The sequence below is a fragment of the Hakea prostrata genome, chromosome 1, assembly GCF_041222555.1.
Source record: "Hakea prostrata isolate BN-2017 chromosome 1, UWA_Hpros_2, whole genome shotgun sequence".
NCBI lineage: Eukaryota > Viridiplantae > Streptophyta > Magnoliopsida > Proteales > Proteaceae > Hakea > Hakea prostrata.
Genome location: NC_142600.1, coordinates 30829205 through 30836529, shown reverse-complemented (window position 1 = coordinate 30836529; position 7325 = coordinate 30829205). Strand labels below are relative to the sequence as shown.

Sequence of the window (7325 nt, the reverse complement as noted above, 5' to 3'; positions counted from 1 at the left end):
GGATCAACTCTATGGTAAACTCGAGCTCTCTTTCCGGAGGCAAACTTGACAAGTCTTTCGGAAAAATATCCACAGTCATTTACCACCGTGACTTCCTCAAGCTTCTTTTCCTTCTTAATCTTACTTCTAGATGAAGCATTAAGTGATGCACTTTCTACCAATGCATTCACTTGCATCACCGCAGTCAAAGTCTTCCTACTAAGCCTTCCTTGATCACCTTAAAATTCAAAGACTGAATTTCCATCAATATGAAATTGTACTCTTCTCAAAGAATAGAGGATAACCGCTTTATGAGCAGTCAACCAATCCATTCCCAAAATCACATAAAAAATCCTTCATATCTAGGAGTACCAGATCGGCTTCCAAATTTCTTCCACAAACAAAAATAGAGCAAGCTTCAACTACTTGATCTAAATGTACTACTGATCTAGTAGGTGTATTAATCATCAAGCTTTTAGATAAATTCTTTGGTGTCACAGTAGTACCTCTTACAAATGTATATGATATGAAAGAATGAGATGCACCAATCAAATATTACAAAAGCAGGTATTGAGCAACAAGTAGCATAACAGTCACAACATCATGTCTCAGATCCTACTCAGTCCTAGTAATACTAAACACTTTTCCTATAGGAGGCGCTGGTGCAGTCTTGGCTACAGTTGCTGCCGGCCGAGTATTTCTTCGAGGGCAAGTGCGGGCATAATGTCCAGTCTGCTTGTAGAAGAAACTTATAGCATCTCTCGGTGTAGTAGTAGTAGTAGTCACTGCCGTCAGTGGTCTCTAATTCACAGGCCTAAGATTTGCATAGATTGGTGATGAGCACATTTATGTGTGAAATCTTAGGGCATAAAGCATGCATTTTATACATTTATAGTGGAGTTACCTTGGGTTTTATGTTGTTTTTGCAGATTTTAGGTCTTTTCAAGATTTAAGCAAATATTTGGAGTTTTGGGCTTGAATCATGCTATTTTACACGTCAAGAAGTCCATTCAAATTCTCAAATGCAAAAATGGGCCTGATCTGGAGCATGATGGGCTAGAGATGTGTGACTATGGGCCAACTCCGAAATATTGAAGAGATAAAGAAGGCAAATTTGATCTACGGCTGAGATTTTAAATCAAATCTACAGAGATATTATTGAGAGAGTCCAGATGGAAAAGAGTCCTTGCATACCTCAATATCTTATCTCATATCTTGGATTTAATTAAAGAAAGAAAAAGAGGAAAAATCCCATTTTTGAATGCCTCTGTCCAATTTTGATCAAACCCTTCATCGAACGGTCATCCAATGTCCGATCGTGCTGATTTTTGGAGGAGAGCTTCACGACTACTTAAACCTCAAATCCAACGGTGGAACTATGCATCTGATCTCTCTAAGTCGGCACGATTAGTACGTCAAAACCCTAATTGGCTGAGTCAGATAGAAACCCTGAGTTTTATTCAAATTCAGCCGTGCAGACCAATCGATGAAGGGTTTGATCAAAACTAGATAGAGGCATTCAAAAACGGGATTTTTCCTCTTTTTCTTCTGAATATAATTCTTTTTCCTCTTTTTCTTTCTTTAATTAAATCCAAGATATGAGATAAGATATTGAGGTATGCAAGGACTCTTTTCCATTTGGACTCTCTCAATAATATCTCTATAGATTTGATTTAAAATCTCAGTTGTAGATCAAATTTGCCTTCTTTATCTCTTCAATATTTCGGAGTTGGCCCATAGTCACACATCTCTAGCCCATCATGCTCCAGATTAGGCCCATTTTCTCATTTGAGAATTTGAATGGACTTCTTGACGTGTAAAATAGCATGATTCAAGCCCAAAACTCCAAATATTTGCTTAAATCTTGAAAAGACCTAAAATCTGCAAAAACAGCATAAAACCCAAGGTAACTCCACTCTAAGTGTATAAAATGCATGCTTTATGCCCTAAGATTTCACACATAAATGTGCTCATCAGATTCCCCCACACTTAGATTAAGCTTGTCCTCAAGCAAAAATTAAAGAAAATTCAAATGCAAGTAAGAAACTAGTGCAACAAAATAAATCCTAACTCACTTTCGTAGGAGTCACGGTTACACTTAGCATGTGCAACAGGCCTTTAAACCACTAGGTTACCCCTAGAGGACGAGTTTTGTCTCGTGGATGTTTGCAGTGAATATACATCCAAAATTCCAATTCAGCTCAAAATAAAACATTGCAAATTCCAACTCTAACAATTGGTAAGTACCTATACAAGATCAATAGCTATGACAATTTTTCTCACCATTGATTTAAGATCCCCCACACTTGAACTTTATTACCCCATATTGATTCTTGAGACTTAGCATATATCTTAATCAAAGACTCACCTTATATCTTTCAAGTACACCTCTCCTTTAAGCAAAACCACTCATAAAGGAAGGGAACCAAGTTTTTGGCGCCATTGCCAGGGAGGTATTAGTCCACTTTATTTTTCTAATTCTTAGGTAAATCGAAGTGTTTTAAAAAAAAAAAAAAAAAAAAAATTCAAAGATATTACTCTTAACTTGAGTAGAAACAAAAACGTATAGTAGTCCCCACTCTACTGCAGAATCCCCAAGATTCGATTGTAGGTGGCTCCGAAGACTATACGGATTCCCTTGCTTTCAAACCTATACAGCGCTCAGCTATACGGCAACCTTAAAGCTTTAGAATCATTGTTTCAATCTTTGTGGTGGGAAATTCACTACTTTCCTTTTGTTTTTGTTATTTTCTTTTCTTTTATTCTTTAATTAATTTATTTTTAAAAAAAATTAAAAAATTAAAAAATCTCATTCTTTCATAAGAGCCATTAATTGCATTAGGGAGTTAGTGCATGTGTGTCTGGACTCGTGATTCTACAAATAGAATTGTCCGAGTGTCTAACTTGACCATGGAAAGTTTACCTCCACCACCTCCACCTAAGAGTCTTAGGGATAGATTTTATCCAACCCGATCTGCACAACCTTCCTATATACGTTTACTTGAAGTGAGGGGTAATAATTTTGAGCTCAAATCTCATTATCTGTCTATGTTACCCCAATTTCATGGGTTATCTGATCAAGATGCATATTTGTTTCTTAGGGAGTTTGAGGAGGTTTGTGTCCTTATGAAGGTACAACAACTCACTGATGATGCTATCAGACTACGGTTCATTACATTTGCATTAAAGGATCAAGCTAAAAAGTGGCTTTATAGCTTACCTAGGGATAGCATTATCACATGGGAACAATTTACTGTCCTCTTCCTGAAAAAATTCTTTCCTTTCTCTAAGACGAATAAAATAAGAAATGATATTCTTCAATTTCGTCAGAAACCCAGTGAGTCATTTGCTAAGGTAATGGAGAGGTTCCAAAGCCTTCTCCAAGAATGCCCTCACCATGGTATAGAATTATGGCATTTATGCCAAATAATTTATGAGGGTATCGATTACCAAACAAAGCAACTTTTGGAATCAATGTGCCCCATAGGATTTACATCATTCACTGATAATTCTGAAGCTTGGAATTTTCTTTTAGACCTAGCAGATAGAACTAGAGAATGGGAGTCAACCCAAGAGTTTGAAAGGACTAGTAGGGGATATTTTGTTGATAGCCAAGTTCATAAGGAAGCACAAATAGATAGTCTTTTGAAAAAGTTAGAGACTTTGGTAGTTAATGCTGCACCACCACCACCTAGTCAAGCACATTTTATTGACAAATCTATTGCTATGTGCGCATGGTGTCAATCTCTTACACATGTAATTGAGGAATGTCCTAGCTATTCTGGAGGCCAACATGAGAATGTCAGTATGATGTTTCCAAACCCGTACAGTAACACGTACAATCCTGGGTGGAAGAATCATCCTAACTTTTCATGGTCTCAAGGGCAAAACCAAAATGGATTAAGCAATTATTCCACACAAAATCACTTTGGTGCCCCTCAAAAACAAAGTGCCCAATTTTCTCATAATCTAAATGTCCAGTTCCCTCAAGCCTCTAATTTTCAGAATGCCAATTTAGCTAGGCCTGCCAATCCACCTATTGTGCCTCGTATGCCTCATATTGCACAAAATCAATCACCACCTAGTTTCAATAGAGGTAATAATCCAGAGTCTTCTCATCTTTCTACCTTAGAGAAGAATATGGAAGTACTTTCCAGCACCTTCATGACTTCTATGCATAATATGGAAAAACAAATTTCCACTCTTGCAAGTGCTTTGTCTAAGCGAGAAAAAGGTAAAATGCCTAGCCAGCCTGAGTTAAATCCTAGGACTCAGATTCAACAAAAGCCACCAAATCAAGTCAACCAAGTTGAAACCACTTCTTCTTCTTTAGAGCCAATTACTTCTGTGTATGCATTGAGAAGTGGAAAAGGGTATTTAACAGGTGAATCTCCTATTATTGACCAAAGCAAAATTAGTAACCATCGTGATGCGTAGAATGTTCAAGTATCTCCTAATGAGGGTTTGTCTGAAGAACCCTTAGAAGTTGAGGAGGAACCAATTGCTTTAGAGGTACCTAAGTCTAATGAATCATTATCTGAAACCTTGAGAAAAGAACAAACTTCAAATGAGAGATCTTATGTACCTAAGGCCCCTTTTCCTAGCCGATTAGCAAGTACCAAAAGGAATGAAAATGTTGACAAAATTTTAGAAGTTTTCAAAAATGTGAGTGTCAACATTCCACTTTTAGATGTTATTTCTCATGTCCCTTCTTATGCTAAGGTTCTTAATTAAAGACTTGTGTACTCAAAAGAGAACCACAAATGTCCCAAAGAAAGCCTTTCTAACAGAAAATGTGAGTTCAATCCTTTCAGAACAAGTCTCAATTAAGTATAGAGATCCAGGAAGTCCAACAATTCCATGTGTTATTGGTGATAAGAAAATAGAACATGCTTTACTAGACTTGGGCGCTAGTGTTAATTTATTGCCGTATACTGTTTATAAACAATTGGGTATTGGGGAACTCAAACCAACCTCGGTTACTCTCCAGTTGGCTGATAGATCTGTCAAAATACCCAATGGAATAATTGAAGATGTGTTAATTCAAGTAGGAGAATTTGTTTTTCCTGTTGATTTCATTGTCTTCGACACACATCCAGTGACAAATCTTAAGGACCAAATTCTTGTGATATTAGGGAGACCATTTTTAGCTACAAGCAATGGTCTTATTAATTGTCGAAATGGTCTTTTGAAGTTATCATTTGGGAATACATCCATTGAGTTCAATGTCTTTAGGTTGGGGAAACAACCAAACTTTTCTGAGAATATTAGTATGTTGCAAAGCATTTCTGATTATATTGATTTCTCCATTGAAAAAGGTTTTGAGGATGATTTTTACACTTGTTTGGAAGAACTAGAGGATATAGGGAGTGATTTTTTTTTTCTGATATGATGAGCTTGCAACAATTTAATGAACCACTTGGTAAGTTGTCTAGAAATCTTCCTGTTCTATCTGTGGTTGAGGCCCCCCAACTAGAATTGAAACCTTTGCCTTCGACTCTTCGGTATGCTTTTCTAGGCCCCAATAAAACTCTTCCTGTAATCATTGCCTCTGATCTTACCAAAGACCAAGAGGATGAGCTTCTTAGTTTGCTTAAAGACAATCAAGAAGCCATAGGTTGGCAAATGGCTGACATTAAAGGAATTAGTCCCTCCATAGTTCAACATCATATAAATTTGATTGATGGATCCAAACCCTCTAGGGAGCCCCAAAGAAGGGCTAATCTTGTGATGAAAGAAGCCATTCACAAAGAAGTGTTGAAATGCATGGATAATGGGATTATCTATCACATGTCAGATAGCCAGTGGGTAAGCCCAGTCCAAGTTGTTCCTAAGAAGTCCGGAGTCACAGTAGTTACATCAACTACCAATGAGCTCATCCCAACTCGTATTCAAACTGGTTGGCGTGTTTGTATTGATTACCAGAAGCTTAATGCAGCCACTCATAAGGATCATTTTCCTTTGCCTTTCATTGATCAAATGTTAAAACGTTTAGCCGGCCATGCTTATTATTGTTTCCTTGATGGTTATTCGGGCTATAATCAAATCCCTATAGCACCCGAAGACCAAGACAAAACCACATTCACATGCTCATATGGAACATATGCCTATCGACGCATGCCCTTTGGGTTATGCAATGCTTCTGCTACATTCCAGCGGTGCATGATGAGCATATTCTCAAATATGGTAGAGGATTATTTGGAAGTATTTATGGATGATTTCTCTGTTCATGGGTCTACCTTTTCTGATTGCCTTCACCATCTCCGCTTAGTTCTTAAACGTCACAAAGCCAAAAATTTAGTTCTTAATTAGGAGAAATGTCACTTCATGGTGAAGAATGGAATAGTCTTAGGTCATATTGTTTCTAAAGAAGGAATTATGGTTGATAAGGCTAAGGTTGATCTTATCTCTAATTTACCATCACCTAAGAGTGTCAAGGATGTTAGATCATTTCTAGGTCATGCTGGTTTTTACCGCCCCTTTATAAAGGACTTTAGCAAGATAGCCAAACCATTAACTTCATTACTTGCTAAAGATGTCCCCTTTCATTTTACCTTTGAGTGCTTATTATGTTTTGAACTATTGAAAGAGAAGCTCTCCACCGCTCCTATAATACAAGCACCAAATTGGTTAGAACCCTTTGAGTTAATGTGTGATGCTTTTGATTATGCTTTAGGGGCAGTTCTAGGTCAAAGGCTAAATAAGATGCCCACCGTGATTTCTTATGCAAGTCGAACCCTCAATGATGCACAACTTAACTATACGACAACTGAAAAAGAATTTTTGGCTGTTGTGTTTGCATTAGAGAAGTTCCGCTCATATTTGATAGGTAGTCATGTAATTGTTTACACTGATCATTCAGCTATCAAATTTTTGCTACAGAAGAAGGATGCAAAATCCCGACTTATTCGTTGGGTCTTGCTACTACAAGAGTTTGACTTAGAAATTAGGGACAAAAAGGGAACTGAAAATTTAGTTGCAGATCATCTATCCCGCTTTTCTAATTCTAGAAAGGAAGAAAGTCCAATTCTAGAAACATTTCCAGATGAGCAATTGTTATCCGTAAACATGGTACCTTGGTATGCAAGATATTGTCAATTATCTTGTGACCAATGAAACCCCATCCCATTGGTCCACCCAAGATAAATATCAGTTCCATTCACAAGTGAAATATTTTTTCTGGGATGATCCATACTTGTTTAAAATAGGTTCAGATCAAATCATTAGGCGTTGCATACTTGAGCATGAACAAATGTCTGTTCTTTCATTCTGCCATGATCATGCCTGTGGGGGTCATTTTGGGCCTAGGAAAACTGCAGAAAAAGTGCTTCAATGTGGGTTCTATT

At 37.3% G+C, this 7325-nt stretch overlaps 1 non-coding gene across 1 annotated transcript; it reads right to left on the bottom strand.

Annotated features, from left to right (window-relative positions):
- Positions 1-3276: 3276 nt before the first annotated feature.
- Positions 3277-3383, bottom strand: LOC149028723 (small nucleolar RNA R71). Its single transcript, XR_016171326.1, has one exon. It is a non-coding gene; the product is annotated as a small nucleolar RNA R71 (small nucleolar RNA).
- Positions 3384-7325: the final 3942 nt, after the last annotated feature.